The 27,517-nt window shown below is 41.8% G+C and overlaps 29 non-coding genes across 29 annotated transcripts; all 29 read left to right on the top strand.

Moving 5' to 3' along the window:
* Nucleotides 1–517: 517 nt before the first annotated feature.
* Nucleotides 518–591, top strand: trnat-ugu (transfer RNA threonine (anticodon UGU)). The gene has a single exon. It is a non-coding gene; the product is annotated as a tRNA-Thr (tRNA).
* A 139-nt stretch (nt 592–730) lies between these two features.
* On the top strand, nt 731–819 carry trnar-ucu (transfer RNA arginine (anticodon UCU)). The gene is given in 2 exon segments: nt 731–767; nt 784–819. It is a non-coding gene; the product is annotated as a tRNA-Arg (tRNA).
* A 1,333-nt stretch (nt 820–2,152) lies between these two features.
* Nucleotides 2,153–2,226, top strand: trnat-cgu (transfer RNA threonine (anticodon CGU)). Its single transcript has one exon. It is a non-coding gene; the product is annotated as a tRNA-Thr (tRNA).
* Nucleotides 2,227–3,056: 830 nt separating this feature from the next.
* Nucleotides 3,057–3,130, top strand: trnat-ugu (transfer RNA threonine (anticodon UGU)). Its single transcript has one exon. It is a non-coding gene; the product is annotated as a tRNA-Thr (tRNA).
* A 139-nt stretch (nt 3,131–3,269) lies between these two features.
* Nucleotides 3,270–3,358, top strand: trnar-ucu (transfer RNA arginine (anticodon UCU)). Its single transcript is given in 2 exon segments — nt 3,270–3,306; nt 3,323–3,358. It is a non-coding gene; the product is annotated as a tRNA-Arg (tRNA).
* A 136-nt stretch (nt 3,359–3,494) lies between these two features.
* On the top strand, nt 3,495–3,568 carry trnat-cgu (transfer RNA threonine (anticodon CGU)). The gene has a single exon. It is a non-coding gene; the product is annotated as a tRNA-Thr (tRNA).
* Nucleotides 3,569–4,331: 763 nt separating this feature from the next.
* trnat-agu (transfer RNA threonine (anticodon AGU)) lies at nt 4,332–4,405 on the top strand. The gene has a single exon. It is a non-coding gene; the product is annotated as a tRNA-Thr (tRNA).
* Nucleotides 4,406–6,029: 1,624 nt separating this feature from the next.
* Nucleotides 6,030–6,103, top strand: trnat-ugu (transfer RNA threonine (anticodon UGU)). The gene has a single exon. It is a non-coding gene; the product is annotated as a tRNA-Thr (tRNA).
* A 139-nt stretch (nt 6,104–6,242) lies between these two features.
* Nucleotides 6,243–6,331, top strand: trnar-ucu (transfer RNA arginine (anticodon UCU)). Its single transcript is given in 2 exon segments — nt 6,243–6,279; nt 6,296–6,331. It is a non-coding gene; the product is annotated as a tRNA-Arg (tRNA).
* A 136-nt stretch (nt 6,332–6,467) lies between these two features.
* Nucleotides 6,468–6,541, top strand: trnat-cgu (transfer RNA threonine (anticodon CGU)). Its single transcript has one exon. It is a non-coding gene; the product is annotated as a tRNA-Thr (tRNA).
* A 747-nt stretch (nt 6,542–7,288) lies between these two features.
* On the top strand, nt 7,289–7,362 carry trnat-agu (transfer RNA threonine (anticodon AGU)). The gene has a single exon. It is a non-coding gene; the product is annotated as a tRNA-Thr (tRNA).
* A 1,630-nt stretch (nt 7,363–8,992) lies between these two features.
* Nucleotides 8,993–9,066, top strand: trnat-ugu (transfer RNA threonine (anticodon UGU)). The gene has a single exon. It is a non-coding gene; the product is annotated as a tRNA-Thr (tRNA).
* A 364-nt stretch (nt 9,067–9,430) lies between these two features.
* On the top strand, nt 9,431–9,504 carry trnat-cgu (transfer RNA threonine (anticodon CGU)). The gene has a single exon. It is a non-coding gene; the product is annotated as a tRNA-Thr (tRNA).
* Nucleotides 9,505–11,061: 1,557 nt separating this feature from the next.
* On the top strand, nt 11,062–11,135 carry trnat-cgu (transfer RNA threonine (anticodon CGU)). Its single transcript has one exon. It is a non-coding gene; the product is annotated as a tRNA-Thr (tRNA).
* Nucleotides 11,136–11,965: 830 nt separating this feature from the next.
* trnat-ugu (transfer RNA threonine (anticodon UGU)) lies at nt 11,966–12,039 on the top strand. Its single transcript has one exon. It is a non-coding gene; the product is annotated as a tRNA-Thr (tRNA).
* A 139-nt stretch (nt 12,040–12,178) lies between these two features.
* trnar-ucu (transfer RNA arginine (anticodon UCU)) lies at nt 12,179–12,267 on the top strand. Its single transcript is given in 2 exon segments — nt 12,179–12,215; nt 12,232–12,267. It is a non-coding gene; the product is annotated as a tRNA-Arg (tRNA).
* A 136-nt stretch (nt 12,268–12,403) lies between these two features.
* trnat-cgu (transfer RNA threonine (anticodon CGU)) lies at nt 12,404–12,477 on the top strand. Its single transcript has one exon. It is a non-coding gene; the product is annotated as a tRNA-Thr (tRNA).
* Nucleotides 12,478–13,240: 763 nt separating this feature from the next.
* Nucleotides 13,241–13,314, top strand: trnat-agu (transfer RNA threonine (anticodon AGU)). The gene has a single exon. It is a non-coding gene; the product is annotated as a tRNA-Thr (tRNA).
* A 1,624-nt stretch (nt 13,315–14,938) lies between these two features.
* trnat-ugu (transfer RNA threonine (anticodon UGU)) lies at nt 14,939–15,012 on the top strand. The gene has a single exon. It is a non-coding gene; the product is annotated as a tRNA-Thr (tRNA).
* Nucleotides 15,013–15,151: 139 nt separating this feature from the next.
* trnar-ucu (transfer RNA arginine (anticodon UCU)) lies at nt 15,152–15,240 on the top strand. The gene is given in 2 exon segments: nt 15,152–15,188; nt 15,205–15,240. It is a non-coding gene; the product is annotated as a tRNA-Arg (tRNA).
* Nucleotides 15,241–15,376: 136 nt separating this feature from the next.
* On the top strand, nt 15,377–15,450 carry trnat-cgu (transfer RNA threonine (anticodon CGU)). Its single transcript has one exon. It is a non-coding gene; the product is annotated as a tRNA-Thr (tRNA).
* A 747-nt stretch (nt 15,451–16,197) lies between these two features.
* On the top strand, nt 16,198–16,271 carry trnat-agu (transfer RNA threonine (anticodon AGU)). Its single transcript has one exon. It is a non-coding gene; the product is annotated as a tRNA-Thr (tRNA).
* Nucleotides 16,272–17,901: 1,630 nt separating this feature from the next.
* On the top strand, nt 17,902–17,975 carry trnat-ugu (transfer RNA threonine (anticodon UGU)). The gene has a single exon. It is a non-coding gene; the product is annotated as a tRNA-Thr (tRNA).
* A 364-nt stretch (nt 17,976–18,339) lies between these two features.
* trnat-cgu (transfer RNA threonine (anticodon CGU)) lies at nt 18,340–18,413 on the top strand. Its single transcript has one exon. It is a non-coding gene; the product is annotated as a tRNA-Thr (tRNA).
* Nucleotides 18,414–19,176: 763 nt separating this feature from the next.
* On the top strand, nt 19,177–19,250 carry trnat-agu (transfer RNA threonine (anticodon AGU)). The gene has a single exon. It is a non-coding gene; the product is annotated as a tRNA-Thr (tRNA).
* A 1,624-nt stretch (nt 19,251–20,874) lies between these two features.
* Nucleotides 20,875–20,948, top strand: trnat-agu (transfer RNA threonine (anticodon AGU)). Its single transcript has one exon. It is a non-coding gene; the product is annotated as a tRNA-Thr (tRNA).
* A 139-nt stretch (nt 20,949–21,087) lies between these two features.
* trnar-ucu (transfer RNA arginine (anticodon UCU)) lies at nt 21,088–21,176 on the top strand. The gene is given in 2 exon segments: nt 21,088–21,124; nt 21,141–21,176. It is a non-coding gene; the product is annotated as a tRNA-Arg (tRNA).
* A 136-nt stretch (nt 21,177–21,312) lies between these two features.
* Nucleotides 21,313–21,386, top strand: trnat-cgu (transfer RNA threonine (anticodon CGU)). The gene has a single exon. It is a non-coding gene; the product is annotated as a tRNA-Thr (tRNA).
* Nucleotides 21,387–22,121: 735 nt separating this feature from the next.
* On the top strand, nt 22,122–22,195 carry trnat-agu (transfer RNA threonine (anticodon AGU)). Its single transcript has one exon. It is a non-coding gene; the product is annotated as a tRNA-Thr (tRNA).
* The last annotated feature ends 5,322 nt before the right edge of the window (nt 22,196–27,517 follow it).

Below are 27,517 nucleotides of genomic sequence, written 5' to 3' on the forward strand. Positions count from 1 at the left end.
TGTGAAATCGACAAAGTTGTTTTCTGAATTTGCATGTGTTTTCTGAATTTGTATGTGTTTTCTGAATTTGTATGTGTTTTCTGAATGTGTAGTTGTTGTGGCGTTGTTTGCATGTGTTTTCTGAATTTGTATGTGTTTTCTGAATATGTAGTTGTTGTGGGGTTTGTATGTGTTGTGACCCTTCTCGGCCACCGTACTTTACAAATATGAATATATAATTCATGAAAATCTTTCTGGATTTTGTCTTTCAGATCAGCTGAAAGCATAGCAGAGATTGCTTTCCATTTCTCCCAGCTGAGACAGAATTTAGATGTATTGTAACTGGAGGTTCCAAAAACATTTCAGACACAAGTATTGAGAGTTTCAGATATCCCCTCTTTCTTCAACAGAGCCCTGAATGCCCCCCGGGTTTTGGAAATAATCCCCTAACCTCTTTCATGATGTAATCAGCTATTTTCCTGACCTGCTACCTCTTTTAGACTTTTTATGCCAACACATTGTAGAAGGTTCAGCAAGTGGCGCTGTGGCTTAGTTTGTCAAAGTGCCTGTCTTGTAAACAGGAGATCCTGGGTTCGAATCCCAGCAGTGCCTATGCCACAGGATGTGGGCACCGCTCACTTAATCTTTTACATAGGTAAATCTTTGCATGCTGAACAGTGTGCATCTGCACAAAATGTGGAAATCTAAGAAGTGATGTGCATGCAATAGCGTCTTAAAGTTTGTCTTTTGTGGCTCTGTGGCACAATGGATAGCGCATTGGACTTCTAGATTGTGAATGGAGATATTCAAAGGTTGTGGGTTTGAGTCCCACCAGAGTCGTGCATACCCTCTTTTGCTCAGATGTCTTTGTGTTGGACAAGCATATGCTTAAAACTTGAATCCATAAACTACTTCAGAAGCATACCCTTCACGTTCTGCTTATTTCCCTCTTTGGACACACCCAACTCAGATCACAGAGTACTCTACTAATTAACTTAAGTCACCTATTTAAATAAGAATAGGTTGAAATCCACTGGTCTAGGCCAAAATCTGCAACAACCTATTGTTGGCCACCTACCTAGAAAAAAAAGAAGAAAAAAAAAACACGCTTTCCATTTCTCCAAGCTGAAACAGCATTTAGATGTATCGTAACTGGAGGTTCCCGAAACATTTGAGACACGAGTACTGAGAGTTTCGATCCAGAAATAAATGGCTTGAGATATTCCCTTGTCCCTCAACAGAAGCCTGCACACCTTTCAGGTTTTGGAAATAATCCTGTAACTTCAAAGGGACCTATTCATGATGTAATCAGCTATTCTCCTGACATGCTACCTCTTTTAGACTTTGTATACAAAAGCATCGAACCAGTGACAGTAACTTTTGTGTGGCTTAGTTGGTTAAAGCGCCTGTCTAGTAAACAGGAGATCCTGGGTTCGAATCCCAGCAGTGTCTTATCTGTGGCTTCTAAGAGTAGTCATTCAATCATCTCTGATGTGAAAGTCTTGGCAGGAAAGACAATCTGGTCTTTTCGGTTGCAAATGAAGGTTTTAAAAAGTGTCCCGTTTTTTGGGTCCCACCAGAGTCACGAATGGTGTCCCTTTGCACAGACGTCTTTACCAGACTGACATTTGCTTAAAGCTGGGGTTTTCCAACTTTTTCAGAAGCCTACGCAGCACATTTTTCTTCTTTTCCTTATTGAGCACACCCAAGTCAGATCGTCCAGTACGTTACTTATCAATCAATTATTTGATTCACCTGTATTAAATGAGAGAGATAATAAAAAAAATATATATATGTGGTGCAGATGCGCTTCAAGAATGGTTTGCAAGTTCCTGGCTTAGGCCTGAAATCTGCTACTACCGATTGATATGGTCAAGCCTATGGATATTTGTACAAACAAAGTCTTTACATATATGAAGAATAATACATGGATATCTTTCTGGATTTTGCCCTTTCATATCAGAAGAAGGCTCAGGAAACATTTTAGGCATGACTATCGAGAGTGTAGAGCCAAAATTAAATGAGTTCAGACATTCCCTTGAGGCGTGAAAGGCCCTCGTGTTTTGGAAACAATCCTCTTACCTCTAAGGGACCTCGTTCATGACGTGATCAGCTGTTTTCCTGATGTGGTACCTCTTTTAGACTTGTTTTACCAACAAATTTCACAGTATCTGGCGCTGTGGCTTAGCTGGTCAAAGCGCCTGTCTCGTAAACAGGAGATCCTGGGTCCAAATCCCAGCAGTGCCTTTGGCACAGGATATGGGAGAGCTTAACCTTTTCACATATGAAAGTCTTTGCATGACGAACTGTGTTTACCTGCACAAAACTGGAAAAACTAAGAAGTGCTGCGCATGCAACACTTCCCTGAAGTGAGTAATTTTATGGTACAATGGATAGAACTTTGGACTTCTAGGATGCGAATGGAGAAATTCCCTGGTTGTGAGTCCCACCAGAATAGTCAGTGGCCTCTTTTGCTCTGATGTCTCTGTGAGTCAGACATATGTTTAAAACTGGGGTCCACAAACTACTTCAGAAGCCTACCCTTCACATTCTGCTCATCTCCCTTATTGGACACACCCACGTCAGATCATAGAGTACTCTACTAAGTAGCTCAATTAACCCTTTTGAAATAAGGTAAATAACGAAAATGTATAGCGTCTGGGAGGTTTCGAGAATGTTTTGAAAACCACTGGCTTAGGCCAGAATCTGCTACTTCCTATTGTTGAGATCCAGCCTCTGGATGTATTCAAAACAGTCTTTACAAATATGAATATATAATTCATGAAAAGCTTTCTGGATTTTGTCTTTCAGATCAGCTGAAAGCATAGCAGAGATTGCTTTCCATTTCTCCTAGCTGAGACAGAGTTTAGATGTATTGTAACTGGAGGTTCCAAAAACCTTTCAGAAACACGTATTGAGAGTTTCAGATATTCCCTCTTTCTTCAACAGAGCCCTGAATGCCCCTCGGGTTTTGGAAATAATCCCCTAACCTCTTTCATGATGTAATCAGCTATTTTTCTGACCTGCTACCTCTTTTAGACTTTTTATAGCAACACATTGTAGAAGGTTCAGCAAGTGGCGCTGTGGCTTAGTTGGTCAAAGTGCCTGTCTTGTAAACAGGAGATCCTGGGTTCGAATCTCAGCAGTGCCTATGCCACAGGATGTGGGCACCACTCACTCAATCTTTTACATATGTAAATCTTTGCATGCTGAACAGTGTGCATCTGCACAAAATGTGGAAATCTAAGAAGTGATGTGCATGGAATAGCGTCTTAAAGCTTGTCTTTTGTGGCTCTGTGGCGCAATGGATAGCGCATTGGACTTCTAGATTGTGAATGGAGATATTCAAAGGTTGTGGGTTCGAGTCCCACCAGACTCGTGCATACCCTCTATTGCTCAGATGTTTTGGAAACAATCCTCTTACCTCTAAGGGACCTCGTTCATGACTTGATCAGCTGTTTTCCTGATGTGGTACCTCTTTTAGACTTGTTTTACCAACAAATTTCACAGTATCTGGCGCTGTGGCTTAGCTGGTCAAAGCGCCTGTCTCGTAAACAGGAGATCCTGGGTTCAAATCCCAGCAGTGTCTTTGGCACAGGATATGGGAGTGCTTAACCTTTTCACATATGAAAGTCTTTGCATATGAAAGTCTTTGCGTGACGAACTGTGTTTACCTGCACAAAACTGGAAAAACTAAGAAGTGCTGCGCATGCAACACTTCCCTGAAGTGTGTCATTTTATGGTACAATGGATACAACTTTGGACTTCTAGGATGCGAATGGAGAAATTCCCTGGTTGTGAGTCCCACCAGAATAGTCAGTGGCCTCTTTTGCTCTGATGTCTCTGTGAGTCAGACATATGCTTAAAACTTGAATCCACAAACTACTTCAGAAGCATACCCTTCACGTTCTGCTTATTTCCCTTATTGGACACACCCAACTCAGATCACAGAGTACTCTACTAATTAACTTAAGTCACCTATTTAAATAAGAATAGGTTGAAATCCACTGGCCTAGGCCAAAATCTGCAACAACCTATTGTTGGCCACCTACCTAGAAGAAAAAGAAGGAAAAAAAACACGCTTTCCATTTCTCCAAGCTGAAACAGCATTTAGATGTATCGTAACTGGAGGTTCCCGAAACATTTGAGACACGAGTACTGAGAGTTTCGATCCAGAAATAAATGGCTTGAGATATTCCCTTGTCCCTCAACAGAAGCCTGCACACATTTCAGGTTTTGTAAATAATCCTGTAACTTCAAAGGGACCTATTCATGATGTAATCAGCTATTCTCCTGACATGCTACCTCTTTTAGACTTTGTATACAAAAGCATCGAACCAGTGACAGTAACTGGCGCTGTGGCTTAGTTGGTCAAAGCGCCTGTCTAGTAAACAGGAGATCCTGGGTTCGAATCCCAGCAGTGCCTAATCTGTGGCTTCTAAAAGTAGTCATTTAACCTTCTCTGACGTGAAAGTCTTGGCAGGAAAGACAATCTGGACTTCTCGGTTGCAAATGAAGGTTTTAAAAAGGTTGTCGTTTTTTGGGTCCCACCAGAGTCACGAATGGTGTCCCTTTGCACAGACGTCTTTACCAGACTGACATTTGCTTAAAGCTGGGGTTTTCCAACTTTTTCAGAAGCCTACGCAACACATTTTTCTTCTTTTCCTTATTGAGCACACCCAAGTCAGATCGTCGAGTACGTTACTTATCAATCAATTATTTGATTCACCTGTATTAAATGAGAGAGATAATAAAATATATATATATATGTGGTGCAGATGCGCTTCAAGAATGGTTTGCAAGCTCCTGGCTTAGGCCTGAAATCTGCTACTACCTATTGATATGGTCAAGCCTATGGATATTTGTATAAACAAAGTCTTTACATATATGAAGAATAATACATGGATAACTTTCTGGATTTTGCCATTTCATATCAGAAGAAGGCTCAGGAAACATTTTAGGCATGACTATCGAGAGTGTAGAGCCAAAATTAAATGAGTTCAGACATTCCCTTGAGGCGTGAAAGGCCCTCGTGTTTTGGAAACAATCCTCTTAACTCTAAGGGACCTCTTTCATGACGTGATCAGCTGTTTTCCTGATGTGCTACCTCTTTTAGACTTGTTTTACCAACAAATTTCACTGATCTGTGGCTTAGCTGGTCAAAGCGCCTGTCTCGTAAACAGGAGATCCTGGGTTCAAATCCCAGCAGTGCCTTTGGCACAGGATATGGGAGTGCTTAACCTTTTCACATATGAAAGTCTTTGCATGACGAACTGTGTTTACCTGCACAAAACTGGAAAAACTAAGAAGTGCTGCGCATGCAATACTTCCCTGAAGTGTGTCATTTTATGGTACAATGGATAGAACTTTGGACTTCTGGGATGCGAATGGAGAAATTCCCTGGTTGTGGTTTTGAGTCCCACCAGAATAGTCAGTGGCCTCTTTTGCTCTGATGTCTCTGTGAGTCAGACATATGTTTAAAACTGGGGTCCACAAACTACTTCAGAAGCCTACCCTTCACATTCTGCTCATCTCCCTTATTGGACACACCCACGTCAGATCATAGAGTACTCTACTAAGTAGCTCAATTAACCCTTTTGAAATAAGGTAAATAACGAAAATGTATAGCGTCTGGGAGGTTTCGAGAATGGTTTGAAAACCACTGGCTTAGGCCAGAATCTGCTACTTCCTATTGTTGAGATCCAGCCTCTGGATGTATTCAAAACAGTCTTTACAAATATGAATATATAATTCATGAAAAGCTTTCTGGATTTTGTCTTTCAGATCAGCTGAAAGCATAGCAGAGATTGTTTTCCATTTCTCCTAGCTGAGACAGAGTTTAGATGTATTGTAACTGGAGGTTCCAAAAACCTTTCAGAGACACGTATTGAGAGTTTCAGATATTCCCTCTTTCTTCAACAGAGCCCTGAATGCCCCTCGGGTTTTGGAAATAATCCCCTAACCTCTTTCATGATGTAATCAGCTATTTTCCTGACCTGCTACCTCTTTTAGACTTTTTATAGCAACACATTGTAGAAGGTTCGGCAAGTGGCGCTGTGGCTTAGTTGGTCAAAGCGCCTGTCTTGTAAACAGGAGATCCTGGGTTCGAATCCCAGCAGTGCCTATGCCACAGGATGTGGGCACCACTCACTTAATCTTTTACATATGTAAATCTTTGCATGCTGAACAGTGTGCATCTGCACAAAATGTGGAAATCTAAGAAGTGATGTGCATGCAATAGCGTCTTAAAGTTTGTCTTTTGTGGCTCTGTGGCGCAATGGATAGCGCATTGGACTTCTAGATTGTGAATGGAGATATTCAAAGGTTGTGGGTTCGAGTCCCACCAGAGTCGTGCATACCCTCTATTGCTCAGATGTTTTGGAAACAATCCTCTTACCTCTAAGGGACCTCGTTCATGACGTGATCAGCTGTTTTCCTGATGTGGTACCACTTTTAGACTTGTTTTACCAACAAATTTCACAGTATCTGGCGCTGTGGCTTAGCTGGTCAAAGCGCCTGTCTCGTAAACAGGAGATCCTGGGTTCAAATCCCAGCAGTGTCTTTGGCACAGGAAATGGGAGTGCTTAACCTTTTCACATATGAAAGTCTTTGCATGACGAACTGTGTTTACCTGCACAAAACTGGAAAAACTAAGAAGTGCAGAGCATGCAACACTTCCCTGAAGTGTGTCATTTTATGGTACAATGGATACAACTTTGGACTACTAGGATGCGAATGGAGAAATTCCCTGGTTGTGAGTCCCACCAGAATAGTCAGTGGCCTCTTTTGCTCTGATGTCTCTGTGAGTCAGACATATGCTTAAAACTTGAATCCACAAACTACTTCAGAAGCATACCCTTCACGTTCTGCTTATTTCCCTCTTTGGACACACCCAACTCAGATCACAGAGTACTCTACTAATTAACTTAAGTCACCTATTTAAATAAGAATAGGTTGAAATCCACTGGCCTAGGCCAAAATCTGCAACAACCTATTGTTGGCCACCTACCTAGAAGAAAAAGAAGAAAAAAAAACACGCTTTCCATTTCACCAAGCTGAAACAGCATTTAGATGTATCGTAACTGGAGGTTCCCGAAACATTTGAGACACGAGTACTGAGAGTTTCGATCCAGAAATAAATGGCTTGAGATATTCCCTTGTCCCTCAACAGAAGCCTGCACACCTTTCAGGTTTTGGAAATAATCCTGTAACTTCAAAGGGACCTATTCATGATGTAATCAGCTATTCTCCTGACATGCTACCTCTTTTAGACTTTGTATACAAAAGCATCGAACCAGTGACAGTAACTGGCGCTGTGGCTTAGTTGGTCAAAGTGCCTGTCTAGTAAACAGGAGATCCTGGGTTTGAATCCCAGCAGTGCCTAATCTGTGGCTTCTAAGAGTAGTCATTTAACCTTCTCCTTCTCTGACGTGAAAGTCTTGGCAGGAAAGACAATCTGGACTTCTCGGTTGCAAATGAAGGTTTTAAAAAGGTTGTCGTTTTTTGGGTCCCACCAGAGTCACGAATGGTGTCCCTTTGCACAGACGTCTTTACCAGACTGACATTTGCTTAAAGCTGGGGTTTTCCAACTTTTTCAGAAGCCTACGCAACACATTTTTCTTCTTTTCCTTATTGAGCACACCCAAGTCAGATCGTCGAGTACGTTAATTATCAATCAATTATTTGATTCACCTGTATTAAATGAGAGAGATAATAAAAAATATATATATATGTGGTGCAGATGCGCTTCAAGAATGGTTTGCAAGCTCCTGGCTTAGGCCTGAAATCTGCTACTACCCATTGATATGGTCAAGCCTATGGATATTTGTACAAACAAAGTCTTTACATATATGAAGAATAATACATGGATAACTTTCTGGATTTTGCCATTTCATATCAGAAGAAGGCTCAGGAAACATTTTAGGCATGACTATCGAGAGTGTAGAGCCAAAATTAAATGAGTTCAGACATTCCCTTGAGGCGTGAAAGGCCCTCGTGTTTTGGAAACAATCCTCTTACCTCTAAGGGACCTCTTTCATGACGTGATCAGCTGTTTTCCTGATGTGCTACCTCTTTTAGACTTGTTTTACCAACAAATTTCACTGATCTGTGGCTTAGCTGGTCAAAGCGCCTGTCTCGTAAACAGGAGATCCTGGGTTCAAATCCCAGCAGTGCCTTTGGCACAGGATATGGGAGTGCTTAACCTTTTCACATATGAAAGTCTTTGCATGACGAACTGTGTTTACCTGCACAAAACTGGAAAAACTAAGAAGTGCTGCGCATGCAATACTTCCCTGAAGTGTGTCATTTTATGGTACAATGGATAGAACTTTGGACTTCTGGGATGCGAATGGAGAAATTCCCTGGTTGTGGTTTTGAGTCCCACCAGAATAGTCAGTGGCCTCTTTTGCTCTGATGTCTCTGTGAGTCAGACATATGTTTAAAACTGGGGTCCACAAACTACTTCAGAAGCCTACCCTTCACATTCTGCTCATCTCCCTTATTGGACACACCCACGTCAGATCATAGAGTACTCTACTAAGTAGCTCAATTAACCCTTTTGAAATAAGGTAAATAACAAAAATGTATAGCGTCTGGGAGGTTTCGAGAATGTTTTGAAAACCACTGGCTTAGGCCAGAATCTGCTACTTCCTATTGTTGAGATCCAGCCTCTGGATGTATTCAAAACAGTCTTTACAAATATGAATATATAATTCATGAAAAGCTTTCTGGATTTTGTCTTTCAGATCAGCTGAAAGCATAGCAGAGATTGCTTTCCATTTCTCCTAGCTGAGACAGAGTTTAGATGTATTGTAACTGGAGGTTCCAAAAACCTTTCAGAAACACGTATTGAGAGTTTCAGATATTCCCTCTTTCTTCAACAGAGCCCTGAATGCCCCTCGGGTTTTGGAAATAATCCCCTAACCTCTTTCATGATGTAATCAGCTATTTTCCTGACCTGCTACCTCTTTTAGACTTTTTATAGCAACACATTGTAGAAGGTTCAGCAAGTGGCGCTGTGGCTTAGTTGGTCAAAGTGCCTGTCTTGTAAACAGGAGATCCTGGGTTCGAATCTCAGCAGTGCCTATGCCACAGGATGTGGGCACCACTCACTTAATCTTTTACATATGTAAATCTTTGCATGCTGAACAGTGTGCATCTGCACAAAATGTGGAAATCTAAGAAGGGATGTCGATGCAATAGCGTCTTAAAGTTTGTCTTTTGTGGCTCTGTGGCGCAATGCATAGCGCATTGGACTTCTAGATTGTGAATGGAGATATTCAAAGGTTGTGGGTTCGAGTCCCACCAGACTAGTGCATACCCTCTATTGCTCAGATGTTTTGGAAACAATCCTCTTACCTCTAAGGGACCTCGTTCATGACTTGATCAGCAGTTTTCCTGATGTGGTACCTCTTTTAGACTTGTTTTACCAACAAATTTCACGGTATCTGGCGCTGTGGCTTAGCTGGTCAAAGCGCCTGTCTCGTAAACAGGAGATCCTGGGTTCAAATCCCAGCAGTGTCTTTGGCACAGGATATGGGAGTGCTTAACCTTTTCACATATGAAAGTCTTTGCATATGAAAGTCTTTGCATGACGAACTGTGTTTACCTGCACAAAACTGGAAAAACTAAGAAGTTCTGCGCATGCAACACTTCCCTGAAGTGTGTCATTTTATGGTACAATGGATACAACTTTGGACTTCTAGGATGCGAATGGAGAAATTCCCTGGTTGTGAGTCCCACCAGAATAGTCAGTGGCCTCTTTTGCTCTGATGTCTCTGTGAGTCAGACATATGCTTAAAACTTGAATCCACAAACTACTTCAGAAGCATACCCTTCACGTTCTGCTTATTTCCCTTATTGGACACACCCAACTCAGATCACAGAGTACTCTACTAATTAACTTAAGTCACCTATTTAAATAAGAATAGGTTGAAATCCACTGGCCTAGGCCAAAATCTGCAACAACCTATTGTTGGCCACCTACCTAGAAGAAAAAGAAGAAAAAAAAACACGCTTTCCATTTCTCCAAGCTGAAACAGCATTTAGATGTATCGTAACTGGAGGTTCCCGAAACATTTGAGACACGAGTACTGAGAGTTTCGATCCAGAAATAAATGGCTTGAGATATTCCCTTGTCCCTCAACAGAAGCCTGCACACATTTCAGGTTTTGTAAATAATCCTGTAACTTCAAAGGGACCTATTCATGATGTAATCAGCTATTCTCCTGACATGCTACCTCTTTTAGACTTTGTATACAAAAGCATCGAACCAGTGACAGTAACTTTTGTGTGGCTTAGTTGGTTAAAGCGCCTGTCTAGTAAACAGGAGATCCTGGGTTCGAATCCCAGCAGTGTCTTATCTGTGGCTTCTAAGAGTAGTCATTCAATCATCTCTGATGTGAAAGTCTTGGCAGGAAAGACAATCTGGTCTTTTCGGTTGCAAATGAAGGTTTTAAAAAGTGTCCCGTTTTTTGGGTCCCACCAGAGTCACGAATGGTGTCCCTTTGCACAGACGTCTTTACCAGACTGACATTTGCTTAAAGCTGGGGTTTTCCAACTTTTTCAGAAGCCTACGCAGCACATTTTTCTTCTTTTCCTTATTGAGCACACCCAAGTCAGATCGTCCAGTACGTTACTTATCAATCAATTATTTGATTCACCTGTATTAAATGAGAGAGATAATAAAAAAAATATATATATGTGGTGCAGATGCGCTTCAAGAATGGTTTGCAAGTTCCTGGCTTAGGCCTGAAATCTGCTACTACCGATTGATATGGTCAAGCCTATGGATATTTGTACAAACAAAGTCTTTACATATATGAAGAATAATACATGGATATCTTTCTGGATTTTGCCCTTTCATATCAGAAGAAGGCTCAGGAAACATTTTAGGCATGACTATCGAGAGTGTAGAGCCAAAATTAAATGAGTTCAGACATTCCCTTGAGGCGTGAAAGGCCCTCGTGTTTTGGAAACAATCCTCTTACCTCTAAGGGACCTCGTTCATGACGTGATCAGCTGTTTTCCTGATGTGGTACCTCTTTTAGACTTGTTTTACCAACAAATTTCACAGTATCTGGCGCTGTGGCTTAGCTGGTCAAAGCGCCTGTCTCGTAAACAGGAGATCCTGGGTCCAAATCCCAGCAGTGCCTTTGGCACAGGATATGGGAGAGCTTAACCTTTTCACATATGAAAGTCTTTGCATGACGAACTGTGTTTACCTGCACAAAACTGGAAAAACTAAGAAGTGCTGCGCATGCAACACTTCCCTGAAGTGAGTAATTTTATGGTACAATGGATAGAACTTTGGACTTCTAGGATGCGAATGGAGAAATTCCCTGGTTGTGAGTCCCACCAGAATAGTCAGTGGCCTCTTTTGCTCTGATGTCTCTGTGAGTCAGACATATGTTTAAAACTGGGGTCCACAAACTACTTCAGAAGCCTACCCTTCACATTCTGCTCATCTCCCTTATTGGACACACCCACGTCAGATCATAGAGTACTCTACTAAGTAGCTCAATTAACCCTTTTGAAATAAGGTAAATAACGAAAATGTATAGCGTCTGGGAGGTTTCGAGAATGTTTTGAAAACCACTGGCTTAGGCCAGAATCTGCTACTTCCTATTGTTGAGATCCAGCCTCTGGATGTATTCAAAACAGTCTTTACAAATATGAATATATAATTCATGAAAAGCTTTCTGGATTTTGTCTTTCAGATCAGCTGAAAGCATAGCAGAGATTGCTTTCCATTTCTCCTAGCTGAGACAGAGTTTAGATGTATTGTAACTGGAGGTTCCAAAAACCTTTCAGAAACACGTATTGAGAGTTTCAGATATTCCCTCTTTCTTCAACAGAGCCCTGAATGCCCCTCGGGTTTTGGAAATAATCCCCTAACCTCTTTCATGATGTAATCAGCTATTTTTCTGACCTGCTACCTCTTTTAGACTTTTTATAGCAACACATTGTAGAAGGTTCAGCAAGTGGCGCTGTGGCTTAGTTGGTCAAAGTGCCTGTCTTGTAAACAGGAGATCCTGGGTTCGAATCTCAGCAGTGCCTATGCCACAGGATGTGGGCACCACTCACTCAATCTTTTACATATGTAAATCTTTGCATGCTGAACAGTGTGCATCTGCACAAAATGTGGAAATCTAAGAAGTGATGTGCATGGAATAGCGTCTTAAAGCTTGTCTTTTGTGGCTCTGTGGCGCAATGGATAGCGCATTGGACTTCTAGATTGTGAATGGAGATATTCAAAGGTTGTGGGTTCGAGTCCCACCAGACTCGTGCATACCCTCTATTGCTCAGATGTTTTGGAAACAATCCTCTTACCTCTAAGGGACCTCGTTCATGACTTGATCAGCTGTTTTCCTGATGTGGTACCTCTTTTAGACTTGTTTTACCAACAAATTTCACAGTATCTGGCGCTGTGGCTTAGCTGGTCAAAGCGCCTGTCTCGTAAACAGGAGATCCTGGGTTCAAATCCCAGCAGTGTCTTTGGCACAGGATATGGGAGTGCTTAACCTTTTCACATATGAAAGTCTTTGCATATGAAAGTCTTTGCGTGACGAACTGTGTTTACCTGCACAAAACTGGAAAAACTAAGAAGTGCTGCGCATGCAACACTTCCCTGAAGTGTGTCATTTTATGGTACAATGGATACAACTTTGGACTTCTAGGATGCGAATGGAGAAATTCCCTGGTTGTGAGTCCCACCAGAATAGTCAGTGGCCTCTTTTGCTCTGATGTCTCTGTGAGTCAGACATATGCTTAAAACTTGAATCCACAAACTACTTCAGAAGCATACCCTTCACGTTCTGCTTATTTCCCTTATTGGACACACCCAACTCAGATCACAGAGTACTCTACTAATTAACTTAAGTCACCTATTTAAATAAGAATAGGTTGAAATCCACTGGCCTAGGCCAAAATCTGCAACAACCTATTGTTGGCCACCTACCTAGAAGAAAAAGAAGGAAAAAAAACACGCTTTCCATTTCTCCAAGCTGAAACAGCATTTAGATGTATCGTAACTGGAGGTTCCCGAAACATTTGAGACACGAGTACTGAGAGTTTCGATCCAGAAATAAATGGCTTGAGATATTCCCTTGTCCCTCAACAGAAGCCTGCACACATTTCAGGTTTTGTAAATAATCCTGTAACTTCAAAGGGACCTATTCATGATGTAATCAGCTATTCTCCTGACATGCTACCTCTTTTAGACTTTGTATACAAAAGCATCGAACCAGTGACAGTAACTGGCGCTGTGGCTTAGTTGGTCAAAGCGCCTGTCTAGTAAACAGGAGATCCTGGGTTCGAATCCCAGCAGTGCCTAATCTGTGGCTTCTAAAAGTAGTCATTTAACCTTCTCTGACGTGAAAGTCTTGGCAGGAAAGACAATCTGGACTTCTCGGTTGCAAATGAAGGTTTTAAAAAGGTTGTCGTTTTTTGGGTCCCACCAGAGTCACGAATGGTGTCCCTTTGCACAGACGTCTTTACCAGACTGACATTTGCTTAAAGCTGGGGTTTTCCAACTTTTTCAGAAGCCTACGCAACACATTTTTCTTCTTTTCCTTATTGAGCACACCCAAGTCAGATCGTCGAGTACGTTACTTATCAATCAATTATTTGATTCACCTGTATTAAATGAGAGAGATAATAAAATATATATATATATGTGGTGCAGATGCGCTTCAAGAATGGTTTGCAAGCTCCTGGCTTAGGCCTGAAATCTGCTACTACCTATTGATATGGTCAAGCCTATGGATATTTGTATAAACAAAGTCTTTACATATATGAAGAATAATACATGGATAACTTTCTGGATTTTGCCATTTCATATCAGAAGAAGGCTCAGGAAACATTTTAGGCATGACTATCGAGAGTGTAGAGCCAAAATTAAATGAGTTCAGACATTCCCTTGAGGCGTGAAAGGCCCTCGTGTTTTGGAAACAATCCTCTTAACTCTAAGGGACCTCTTTCATGACGTGATCAGCTGTTTTCCTGATGTGCTACCTCTTTTAGACTTGTTTTACCAACAAATTTCACTGATCTGTGGCTTAGCTGGTCAAAGCGCCTGTCTCGTAAACAGGAGATCCTGGGTTCAAATCCCAGCAGTGCCTTTGGCACAGGATATGGGAGTGCTTAACCTTTTCACATATGAAAGTCTTTGCATGACGAACTGTGTTTACCTGCACAAAACTGGAAAAACTAAGAAGTGCTGCGCATGCAATACTTCCCTGAAGTGTGTCATTTTATGGTACAATGGATAGAACTTTGGACTTCTGGGATGCGAATGGAGAAATTCCCTGGTTGTGGTTTTGAGTCCCACCAGAATAGTCAGTGGCCTCTTTTGCTCTGATGTCTCTGTGAGTCAGACATATGTTTAAAACTGGGGTCCACAAACTACTTCAGAAGCCTACCCTTCACATTCTGCTCATCTCCCTTATTGGACACACCCACGTCAGATCATAGAGTACTCTACTAAGTAGCTCAATTAACCCTTTTGAAATAAGGTAAATAACGAAAATGTATAGCGTCTGGGAGGTTTCGAGAATGGTTTGAAAACCACTGGCTTAGGCCAGAATCTGCTACTTCCTATTGTTGAGATCCAGCCTCTGGATGTATTCAAAACAGTCTTTACAAATATGAATATATAATTCATGAAAAGCTTTCTGGATTTTGTCTTTCAGATCAGCTGAAAGCATAGCAGAGATTGTTTTCCATTTCTCCTAGCTGAGACAGAGTTTAGATGTATTGTAACTGGAGGTTCCAAAAACCTTTCAGAGACACGTATTGAGAGTTTCAGATATTCCCTCTTTCTTCAACAGAGCCCTGAATGCCCCTCGGGTTTTGGAAATAATCCCCTAACCTCTTTCATGATGTAATCAGCTATTTTCCTGACCTGCTACCTCTTTTAGACTTTTTATAGCAACACATTGTAGAAGGTTCGGCAAGTGGCGCTGTGGCTTAGTTGGTCAAAGCGCCTGTCTTGTAAACAGGAGATCCTGGGTTCGAATCCCAGCAGTGCCTATGCCACAGGATGTGGGCACCACTCACTTAATCTTTTACATATGTAAATCTTTGCATGCTGAACAGTGTGCATCTGCACAAAATGTGGAAATCTAAGAAGTGATGTGCATGCAATAGCGTCTTAAAGTTTGTCTTTTGTGGCTCTGTGGCGCAATGGATAGCGCATTGGACTTCTAGATTGTGAATGGAGATATTCAAAGGTTGTGGGTTCGAGTCCCACCAGAGTCGTGCATACCCTCTATTGCTCAGATGTTTTGGAAACAATCCTCTTACCTCTAAGGGACCTCGTTCATGACGTGATCAGCTGTTTTCCTGATGTGGTACCACTTTTAGACTTGTTTTACCAACAAATTTCACAGTATCTGGCGCTGTGGCTTAGCTGGTCAAAGCGCCTGTCTCGTAAACAGGAGATCCTGGGTTCAAATCCCAGCAGTGTCTTTGGCACAGGAAATGGGAGTGCTTAACCTTTTCACATATGAAAGTCTTTGCATGACGAACTGTGTTTACCTGCACAAAACTGGAAAAACTAAGAAGTGCAGAGCATGCAACACTTCCCTGAAGTGTGTCATTTTATGGTACAATGGATACAACTTTGGACTACTAGGATGCGAATGGAGAAATTCCCTGGTTGTGAGTCCCACCAGAATAGTCAGTGGCCTCTTTTGCTCTGATGTCTCTGTGAGTCAGACATATGCTTAAAACTTGAATCCACAAACTACTTCAGAAGCATACCCTTCACGTTCTGCTTATTTCCCTCTTTGGACACACCCAACTCAGATCACAGAGTACTCTACTAATTAACTTAAGTCACCTATTTAAATAAGAATAGGTTGAAATCCACTGGCCTAGGCCAAAATCTGCAACAACCTATTGTTGGCCACCTACCTAGAAGAAAAAGAAGAAAAAAAAACACGCTTTCCATTTCACCAAGCTGAAACAGCATTTAGATGTATCGTAACTGGAGGTTCCCGAAACATTTGAGACACGAGTACTGAGAGTTTCGATCCAGAAATAAATGGCTTGAGATATTCCCTTGTCCCTCAACAGAAGCCTGCACACCTTTCAGGTTTTGGAAATAATCCTGTAACTTCAAAGGGACCTATTCATGATGTAATCAGCTATTCTCCTGACATGCTACCTCTTTTAGACTTTGTATACAAAAGCATCGAACCAGTGACAGTAACTGGCGCTGTGGCTTAGTTGGTCAAAGTGCCTGTCTAGTAAACAGGAGATCCTGGGTTTGAATCCCAGCAGTGCCTAATCTGTGGCTTCTAAGAGTAGTCATTTAACCTTCTCCTTCTCTGACGTGAAAGTCTTGGCAGGAAAGACAATCTGGACTTCTCGGTTGCAAATGAAGGTTTTAAAAAGGTTGTCGTTTTTTGGGTCCCACCAGAGTCACGAATGGTGTCCCTTTGCACAGACGTCTTTACCAGACTGACATTTGCTTAAAGCTGGGGTTTTCCAACTTTTTCAGAAGCCTACGCAACACATTTTTCTTCTTTTCCTTATTGAGCACACCCAAGTCAGATCGTCGAGTACGTTAATTATCAATCAATTATTTGATTCACCTGTATTAAATGAGAGAGATAATAAAAAATATATATATATGTGGTGCAGATGCGCTTCAAGAATGGTTTGCAAGCTCCTGGCTTAGGCCTGAAATCTGCTACTACCCATTGATATGGTCAAGCCTATGGATATTTGTACAAACAAAGTCTTTACATATATGAAGAATAATACATGGATAACTTTCTGGATTTTGCCATTTCATATCAGAAGAAGGCTCAGGAAACATTTTAGGCATGACTATCGAGAGTGTAGAGCCAAAATTAAATGAGTTCAGACATTCCCTTGAGGCGTGAAAGGCCCTCGTGTTTTGGAAACAATCCTCTTACCTCTAAGGGACCTCTTTCATGACGTGATCAGCTGTTTTCCTGATGTGCTACCTCTTTTAGACTTGTTTTACCAACAAATTTCACTGATCTGTGGCTTAGCTGGTCAAAGCGCCTGTCTCGTAAACAGGAGATCCTGGGTTCAAATCCCAGCAGTGCCTTTGGCACAGGATATGGGAGTGCTTAACCTTTTCACATATGAAAGTCTTTGCATGACGAACTGTGTTTACCTGCACAAAACTGGAAAAACTAAGAAGTGCTGCGCATGCAATACTTCCCTGAAGTGTGTCATTTTATGGTACAATGGATAGAACTTTGGACTTCTGGGATGCGAATGGAGAAATTCCCTGGTTGTGGTTTTGAGTCCCACCAGAATAGTCAGTGGCCTCTTTTGCTCTGATGTCTCTGTGAGTCAGACATATGTTTAAAACTGGGGTCCACAAACTACTTCAGAAGCCTACCCTTCACATTCTGCTCATCTCCCTTATTGGACACACCCACGTCAGATCATAGAGTACTCTACTAAGTAGCTCAATTAACCCTTTTGAAATAAGGTAAATAACAAAAATGTATAGCGTCTGGGAGGTTTCGAGAATGTTTTGAAAACCACTGGCTTAGGCCAGAATCTGCTACTTCCTATTGTTGAGATCCAGCCTCTGGATGTATTCAAAACAGTCTTTACAAATATGAATATATAATTCATGAAAAGCTTTCTGGATTTTGTCTTTCAGATCAGCTGAAAGCATAGCAGAGATTGCTTTCCATTTCTCCTAGCTGAGACAGAGTTTAGATGTATTGTAACTGGAGGTTCCAAAAACCTTTCAGAAACACGTATTGAGAGTTTCAGATATTCCCTCTTTCTTCAACAGAGCCCTGAATGCCCCTCGGGTTTTGGAAATAATCCCCTAACCTCTTTCATGATGTAATCAGCTATTTTCCTGACCTGCTACCTCTTTTAGACTTTTTATAGCAACACATTGTAGAAGGTTCAGCAAGTGGCGCTGTGGCTTAGTTGGTCAAAGTGCCTGTCTTGTAAACAGGAGATCCTGGGTTCGAATCTCAGCAGTGCCTATGCCACAGGATGTGGGCACCACTCACTTAATCTTTTACATATGTAAATCTTTGCATGCTGAACAGTGTGCATCTGCACAAAATGTGGAAATCTAAGAAGGGATGTCGATGCAATAGCGTCTTAAAGTTTGTCTTTTGTGGCTCTGTGGCGCAATGCATAGCGCATTGGACTTCTAGATTGTGAATGGAGATATTCAAAGGTTGTGGGTTCGAGTCCCACCAGACTAGTGCATACCCTCTATTGCTCAGATGTTTTGGAAACAATCCTCTTACCTCTAAGGGACCTCGTTCATGACTTGATCAGCAGTTTTCCTGATGTGGTACCTCTTTTAGACTTGTTTTACCAACAAATTTCACGGTATCTGGCGCTGTGGCTTAGCTGGTCAAAGCGCCTGTCTCGTAAACAGGAGATCCTGGGTTCAAATCCCAGCAGTGTCTTTGGCACAGGATATGGGAGTGCTTAACCTTTTCACATATGAAAGTCTTTGCATATGAAAGTCTTTGCATGACGAACTGTGTTTACCTGCACAAAACTGGAAAAACTAAGAAGTTCTGCGCATGCAACACTTCCCTGAAGTGTGTCATTTTATGGTACAATGGATACAACTTTGGACTTCTAGGATGCGAATGGAGAAATTCCCTGGTTGTGAGTCCCACCAGAATAGTCAGTGGCCTCTTTTGCTCTGATGTCTCTGTGAGTCAGACATATGCTTAAAACTTGAATCCACAAACTACTTCAGAAGCATACCCTTCACGTTCTGCTTATTTCCCTTATTGGACACACCCAACTCAGATCACAGAGTACTCTACTAATTAACTTAAGTCACCTATTTAAATAAGAATAGGTTGAAATCCACTGGCCTAGGCCAAAATCTGCAACAACCTATTGTTGGCCACCTACCTAGAAGAAAAAGAAGAAAAAAAAACACGCTTTCCATTTCTCCAAGCTGAAACAGCATTTAGATGTATCGTAACTGGAGGTTCCCGAAACATTTGAGACACGAGTACTGAGAGTTTCGATCCAGAAATAAATGGCTTGAGATATTCCCTTGTCCCTCAACAGAAGCCTGCACACATTTCAGGTTTTGTAAATAATCCTGTAACTTCAAAGGGACCTATTCATGATGTAATCAGCTATTCTCCTGACATGCTACCTCTTTTAGACTTTGTATACAAAAGCATCGAACCAGTGACAGTAACTGGCGCTGTGGCTTAGTTGGTCAAAGCGCCTGTCTAGTAAACAGGAGATCCTGGGTTCGAATCCCAGCAGTGCCTAATCTGTGGCTTCTAAGAGTAGTCATTTAACCTTCTCTGACGTGAAAGTCTTGGCAGGAAAGACAATCTGGACTTCTCGGTTGCAAATGAAGGTTTTAAAAAGGTTGTCGTTTTTTGGGTCCCACCAGAGTCACGAATGGTGTCCCTTTGCACAGACGTCTTTACCAGACTGACATTTGCTTAAAGCTGGGGTTTTCCAACTTTTTCAGAAGCCTACGCAACACATTTTTCTTCTTTTCCTTATTGAGCACACCCAAGTCAGATCGTCGAGTACGTTAATTATCAATCAATTATTTGATTCACCTGTATTAAATGAGAGAGATAATAAAAAATATATATATATGTGGTGCAGATGCGCTTCAAGAATGGTTTGCAAGCTCCTGGCTTAGGCCTGAAATCTGCTACTACCGATTGATATGGTCAAGCCTATGGATATTTGTACAAACAAAGTCTTTACATATATGAAGAATAATACATGGATAACTTTCTGGATTTTGCCATTTCATATCAGAAGAAGGCTCAGGAAACATTTTAGGCATGACTATCGAGAGTGTAAAGCCAAAATTAAATGAGTTCAGACATTCCCTTGAGGCGTGAAAGGCCCTCGTGTTTTGGAAACAATCCTCTTACCTCTAAGGGACCTCTTTCATGACGTGATCAGCTGTTTTCCTGATGTGCTACCTCTTTTAGACTTGTTTTACCAACACATTTCACTGATCTGTGGCTTAGCTGGTCAAAGCGCCTGTCTCGTAAACAGGAGATCCTGGGTTCAAATCCCAGCAGTGCCTTTGGCACAGGATATGGGAGTGCTTAACCTTTTCACATATGAAAGTCTTTGCATGACGAACTGTGTTTACCTGCACAAAACTGGAAAAACTAAGAAGTGCTGCGCATGCAATACTTCCCTGAAGTGTGTCATTTTATGGTACAATGGATAGAACTTTGGACTTCTGGGATGCGAATGGAGAAATTCCCTGGTTGTGGTTTTGAGTCCCACCAGAATAGTCAGTGGCCTCTTTTGCTCTGATGTCTCTGTGAGTCAGACATATGTTTAAAACTGGGGTCCACAAACTACTTCAGAAGCCTACCCTTCACATTCTGCTCATCTCCCTTATTGGACACACCCACGTCAGATCATAGAGTACTCTACTAAGTAGCTCAATTAACCCTTTTGAAATAAGGTAAATAACAAAAATGTATAGCGTCTGGGAGGTTTCGAGAATGTTTTGAAAACCACTGGCTTAGGCCAGAATCTGCTACTTCCTATTGTTGAGATCCAGCCTCTGGATGTATTCAAAACAGTCTTTACAAATATGAATATATAATTCATGAAAAGCTTTCTGGATTTTGTCTTTCAGATCAGCTGAAAGCATAGCAGAGATTGCTTTCCATTTCTCCTAGCTGAGACAGAGTTTAGATGTATTGTAACTGGAGGTTCCAAAAACATTTCAGAAACACGTATTGACAGTTTCAGATATTACCTCTTTCTTCAACAGAGCCCTGAATGCCCCTCGGGTTTTGGAAATAATCCCCTAACCTCTTTCATGATGTAATCAGCTATTTTCCTGACCTGCTACCTCTTTTAGACTTTTTATAGCAACACATTGTAGAAGGTTCGGCAAGTGGCGCTGTGGCTTAGTTGGTCAAAGCGCCTGTCTAGTAAACAGGAGATCCTGGGTTCGAATCCCAGCAGTGCCTATGCCAGTGGATGTGGGCACCGCTCACTTAATCTTTTACATATGTAAATCTTTGCATGCTGAACAGTGTGCATCTGCACAAAATGTGGAAATCTAAGAAGTGATGTGCATGCAATAGCGTCTTAAAGCTTGTCTTTTGTGGCTCTGTGGCGCAATGGATAGCGCATTGGACTTCTAGATTGTGAATGGAGATATTCAAAGGTTGTGGGTTCGAGTCCCACCAGAGTCGTGCATACCCTCTATTGCTCAGATGTTTTGGAAACAATCCTCTTACCTCTAAGGGACCTCGTTCATGACGTGATCAGCTGTTTTCCTGATGTGGTACCTCTTTTAGACTTGTTTTACCAACAAATTTCACAGTATCTGGCGCTGTGGCTTAGCTGGTCAAAGCGCCTGTCTCGTAAACAGGAGATCCTGGGTTCAAATCCCAGCAGTGCCTTTGGCACAGGATATGGGAGTGCTTAACCTTTTCACATATGAAAGTCTTTGCATGACGAACTGTGTTTACCTGCACAAAACTGGAAAAACTAAGAAGTGCTGCGCATGCAACACTTCCCTGAAGTGTGTCATTTTATGGTACAATGGATACAACTTTGGACTTCTAGGATGCGAATGGAGAAATTCCCTGGTTGTGAGTCCCACCAGAATAGTCAGTGGCCTCTTTTGCTCTGATGTCTCTGTGAGTCAGACATATGCTTAAAACTTGAATCCACAAACTACTTCAGAAGCATACCCTTCACGTTCTGCTTATTTCCCTTATTGGACACACCCAACTCAGATCACAGAGTACTCTACTAATTAACTTAAGTCACCTATTTAAATAAGAATAGGTTGAAATCCACTGGCCTAGGCCAAAATCTGCAACAACCTATTGTTGGCCACCTACCTAGAAGAAAAAGAAGAAAAAAAAACACGCTTTCCATTTCACCAAGCTGAAACAGCATTTAGATGTATCGTAACTGGAGGTTCCCTAAACATTTGAGACACGAGTACTGAGAGTTTCGATCCAGAAATAAATGGCTTGAGATATTCCCTTGTCCCTCAACAGAAGCCTGCACACCTTTCAGGTTTTGGAAATAATCCTGTAACTTCAAAGGGACCTATTCATGATGTAATCAGCTATTCTCTTCTTTTAGACTTTGTATACAAAAGCATCGAACCAGTGACAGTAACTGGCGCTGTGGCTTAGTTGGTCAAAGCGCCTGTCTAGTAAACAGGAGATCCTGGGTTCGAATCCCAGCAGTGCCTAATCTGTGGCTTCTAAGAGTAGTCATTTAACCTTCTCTGATGTGAAAGCTTAAAGCTTGTCTTTTGTGGCTCTGTGGCGCAATGGATAGCGCATTGGACTTCTAGATTGTGAATGGAGATATTCAAAGGTTGTGGGTTTGTCATATGGGTAATTAATAAATAAAAACGTATCGATACAAGGCCCCCACTCCAGAGCATTTTTTCACACACCGGCTTGTCTTGTGGATGTCTTGTGGATGCCATACCACCTTTGGAAGGTCAGGCTGTGCTGTCCAGTGTGTGGAGAATCAGGGTGTTCTGGTTAACCTCCACCAGCTGCATGGATGTTCCTCCCATCACCAAGCTGTTGCCCAGTACAAGCTGCCTTATCCTGCGATAGTCTTGCAGGATCAGAGACAATCTTGACAGGGCTCCCTTGCCTTTTCTTTTGGGGCTTGGGTGGACAGTGCAAAGTCTGATGAAGATGGTCTCCAGCAGACGGCAACAGTCAGGCCACTGAGCAGGTGCGCTGCTTGCACCCAGCACACATCTGGTGGTGCTCTCTACACCAGCAGGGAACTACACTAACATTTGCCACTGGTGGCACTTGCGCTACTAACTTTTTCAGTTACTAGCGCAAAACATGATTTGGTCGCACAAATTATTTATAGTAAGCCGCTCTGGATAATAATGACCAATAATGAAACTATTGCATACAGATGTGCTTTTTATTTTACTTGCCATCTTTTAAACCAAATGCCTTCTTGTTTTCTTTAAAATTGGTTGGGATAGATTTACTGCAATAGAAAATACAGTAGGCCTACACAATAAAGAATGAATTTCTTTTGGATTTCAACATGCTATGGTTGGCACAGATGGGCAGACTTCTGAACTCTTAAGGAAAAATAAAATAAATATAATCCACTTCGCGTGCTTCATACTGTCATTGTGAAGCTTCAATGATTTGTGTTTGAATTGTTTTGACGCAGTTAGAAATTTGGACAGTCCTGCAATTGAAGGCCCACAGAATTTACATTAGGGCTGCACAATATTGGTAAAAAATGACATTGCGATAGTTTATTTTTCTGCGATATATATTGCGATATAAAAACAATTTCACCAGATGACTTGAATAGCTCTATTTGGAAAGAATAAATCATTCTAGAATGACTGGGGTGGTTTTGTCATGGAGTAAATCCACATAGAAACTAATATTAATAGAATGTTTTAATGTCAAGTCAAGTCATCTTTATTTATATAGCGCTTTTCACAATACAGATTGTATCAAAGCAGCTTCACAGTGATAACATGAAAATAATTACAAGAAGTTTGTTTCTAGAATAAAGTTGCGTAATCGTCCACATGAAGTAACGCAGATCAAAAATATTGTTGAATAATTAAATGTCCCCAACTAAGCAAGCCAAAAGCCAAGGCAACAGTGGCAAGGAACCAAAACTCCATCAGGTGATAGAACGGAGAAAAAAACCTTGGGAGAACCCAGGCTCAGTCGGGGGCCAGTTCTCCTCTGGCCAACGAACGAACAGTGTATGATGTAGCTAATGTAGTTAACCAGACTTTAATAAATGGAACCTTATTGTAAAGTTTTTCTGATTTATGTCTCTTGAGTTTAGTGTTGGACAGATCAGTTGTTTTAACCATTCGTTAAAGTGAATCGGTTCAAAGGAGTCATATTAATTCGCGAATTGGACGTGTCATTAACGGACCACGGCACACGTTGTGTGATTATCCAGGCAGTTTAGGACATCGCACAAGATTTGTCTCAACACAGAAAACATTTCATCACTAGATAGATTTTTTGGTTTTGTTTATTGAAAGTGTTGTTTATGTAATCTGAATGTGTGGAAAGCTTTTCAGAGAAGATGAGGCAACGTTATTTTAGCACAATTCATAACCAGTGGTAGTTCAGGGAGAAAAAAAAAATTGGTCGTCCGACCTTTTACCATCGTGTATTCTCAAAGATGTTCAGTCAACTCAATTCATTAATATGAGCGAGAGCGGGAGAGAGAGCAAGACAGTGTTAAGACGGTGAGGGAGTGCGCGCGCGGGGGTTTCACTCTCTCTGCTCATTCTCTCAGTTAAACAAGCGCGAAGCCAACTTGATCTGTTGAATGCTCCGAGCACGTTATAAAACGTATTCTTAAAATACACATTTCTGTTTTAATAAATGCTCATAGTAAATCATAGCATATTGCCTAAAACATATAGGTAGAAAAATAATCAAACGGTGATACATTTGCGACCCATTGAAAATTAGGGTCGCAATGGCATTTCAAAAGGTCGCATATGCGACCATTTTGGTCGCAGTGTAGTTCCCTGACCAGGGTGAGTGGGCTTCTTCGGGACCTTGAAGCGTCCACTCAGCAGTCTCTTTCGGCATCGACTGTCTTACACCACCCGTTCCTTGTCCCGGTCATCCAGGTTCTGCCAAAGAGCAATTATGGTGTTGGCTTCCTGGTTGGTCAGGCTGAGGGCTGTGTGGTCCCGGAGATCCACCAGATATTCTGCCAGCTGGTCCACATGTTGATAACCCGGGATATTTTGGTAGTCAACAGCCTATTAAAAAACACAAACATGCAATACAATTATTACATCACATCTGTCTAATGCATAATTCCATAACTGATTGTGTTATTTTCCTGTTTATCACCGTAAAGCACTGTATAGTACAAAGCAGAGAGAGCGCCATTCTTGACATTTTACAAAGCACCAAATAAATAAAGATGACTTGACTTGATGTGTATTTGCAGCTTACAAATGAATTTAGGCTGTACTTTTAAATGTAAAATATGTGGAAAGTCTGGATTTAAAGCATTGGATGTTAATTCATCATAATTATTCTAGTTAATTTGAAAGACATACAAAGGAGTAGTATTTACCGTCTCTTCTTCATCATCATCCTGACCAGCATCCTCTGGCTCTGAGGGGAGAGTTGAAACAGATGTTTCAGAGGGAACAGGTGTGACAGCAGTCCCTGAGGGTCCAGGTGATGAAGGAGACTGTGTGAGGACAAGTTTGGGGTCAGGGACCAGTGAAGGGGATGTGGAGCCCAGTACAGGTGTGGCACTGCTGGTGACCAGGGTGGAAGAACCCAGTGTCAGTGTGGAAGTGGGTGGTGACAGAACAGCCTCCGGATCTGCTATTGTGTGATCCTCGCTGATGTCACAGAAGCCCTCATCTTCATCTCCCTCCTCCACACTGAGGTCCTCAATGAGCTCTGCTGTCTGCTCAGAGTCAGGATTCATGTCCTGCAGTGCCTGACCAGTCTGCTGGAACAGATACTGCACTCCAATGAGCTCACCTGAAATAAAAACAATAAACAAACGGAAATTAAATAGAATGTTGTGTATCATATTTGATACATTAGGCTTTTGTAGTAGCTCATATAGTGTGAGAATATAGAGCTCATCGTCAAGGAGAAAAAAAACAAAATAGTTTTATTAAGAGGCCAAACACGTTTAATTATGGGGGCAAAACATGAAATGAAATGCAATACAATGATGATTGAGAGAAAAGTCTGATGATCATTTTGATATTTACATGTAACATGATTTTCTAATCAAGTGAACCCAAGCTGCTTCAGTCTAGTAACTAGTCATTAAATATTACTAACAATATAAAAGTTATTCTTACAATTACTTTATAAAATCAGTAAAGGTTTTACAATGAAAAGAAACGTGAAGCACGAGCTGAAGGTGGACACTTTTACAATTATACTAAAAGACTATAATCAATCAGACGACAGAGGGCATGTTTCCTAAAAATTTTTGATCATGTTGATCATTTAGAGTCCTTTAGAAACTTGCATATCAATTATGATACAATCGACTCTATAGGGTTAAATCTGACATATAGACGGAGGTTACACAGAAATTGCAAGTTGATAAAATAAAAAATATATAAAACAATTCTCACCGGTGTAACATGCAGGGGGACAAAACGTGGGGACCACTTTCCTACCAAACAGCTTTTCATAATTGCCGTTTACACAGTGAACAAGTTCTCCTGTGTAGCTGTGGAAAGCTGATGGCTCCGATGACAGGGAAGCAGCCTCCCGGTCCTGGTTCCACCGGTGTAGACCCTCCAGCAGATAAATCTGAAAGTTCAGACTGTTTGCACTGGTCCCTGTAAATAGACACAACAGTGTTTAGGAGGTGTTAAAGGAACACACAAAAACACTTAATGCTCTTTCTTTACACCTGCACAGTGTGTGTGACAAAGACAATACCTGGGATGAAACGGTTCAGGTGTAAATGAAAGGACTCGAGAGAAGTGGAGCCTCTGGCACATCTGTAGGTCTTCAGAAGCACACCTCCCTTGTTTAGGCTCCCTGTCTCTGTATAGAGCACAACACCAGGGGGGTCTTGAATGCATTTCACATGCTTCTTCTGGACATTCCAGATGTGCTCCATCCTTTCTCGGTCCAGGAGAGGAACACCCAGGGAGTCTTTGCCCTTGCTGCTCAGGAGCTCTGTAAGCAGCCGCTCAAGGAGAAGGATGGTAGTCTCCTCTCCACAGGTCCTCCTCCGGCAATGGAGTGCCAGCTCATTCCTGGTAAGATGCTTGTTGACATCTTCATCTGTCAGCGCAGGCCAACCCTGGGATATCAACAGCTCTCTCTTTGCTTTGCGAAGCATAGAAACATCAGCCGCATCCCACTCAAAAATGCACGCTGACAGCCGTGACATGAAGATGGGATACAGCTGATGGGCATCAGTTGTACACCCCATGGCAATCCTGCGCAAAAAATGCCAGATGTCCAAGCGAATCATGAGATCAGGCCACCCTCTGAATCTGGTTTTCAGCTTGGTCTCACCCACATCAGTGCAGCAGCCACAGTCCACGTACAAAACAGCAGGTGGATCCACACTAGCCTGCTGGTACCTTTTCACCAGACCATCGACCATCATGTCCAGTCCTGCTCCTTCCTGTGCTGTCAGCACACTCATGAGCACCTGACCAAACTCATTGCCAACAGAGGTAAACCAGAGTCCCGTTCCCCTTGCCGTCCCAGCCAGCTTCTTAGTGATCTGCAGTAGATGACAGGAAGCATGCAATGCAATGAAACATCACACCATGTAGAATATGATACTCATGCTCTTATAATGATATAACAGTAAACACCATAAATTAACAAAAATCCCCTGCTAACCTTTTTAGTGGAATCTATCTTCAAGACTGAACCATACGTAGATGTTATCCTTGCATGGATTCATCCAGCCTTGTCAGGATGTCTTGGCTGTACACGGTGAGCAGCCACTTGCAGCTTGGGACCACTGTAGGCTCTGGGGGTTCCTGGAATTGTATTTGCAACACCCCGGGTCG

This window comes from Siphateles boraxobius, unplaced genomic scaffold (assembly GCF_051911475.1).
Source record: "Siphateles boraxobius isolate OS27281-9 unplaced genomic scaffold, OSU_SipBor_1 42, whole genome shotgun sequence".
Taxonomy (NCBI): domain Eukaryota; kingdom Metazoa; phylum Chordata; class Actinopteri; order Cypriniformes; family Leuciscidae; genus Siphateles; species Siphateles boraxobius.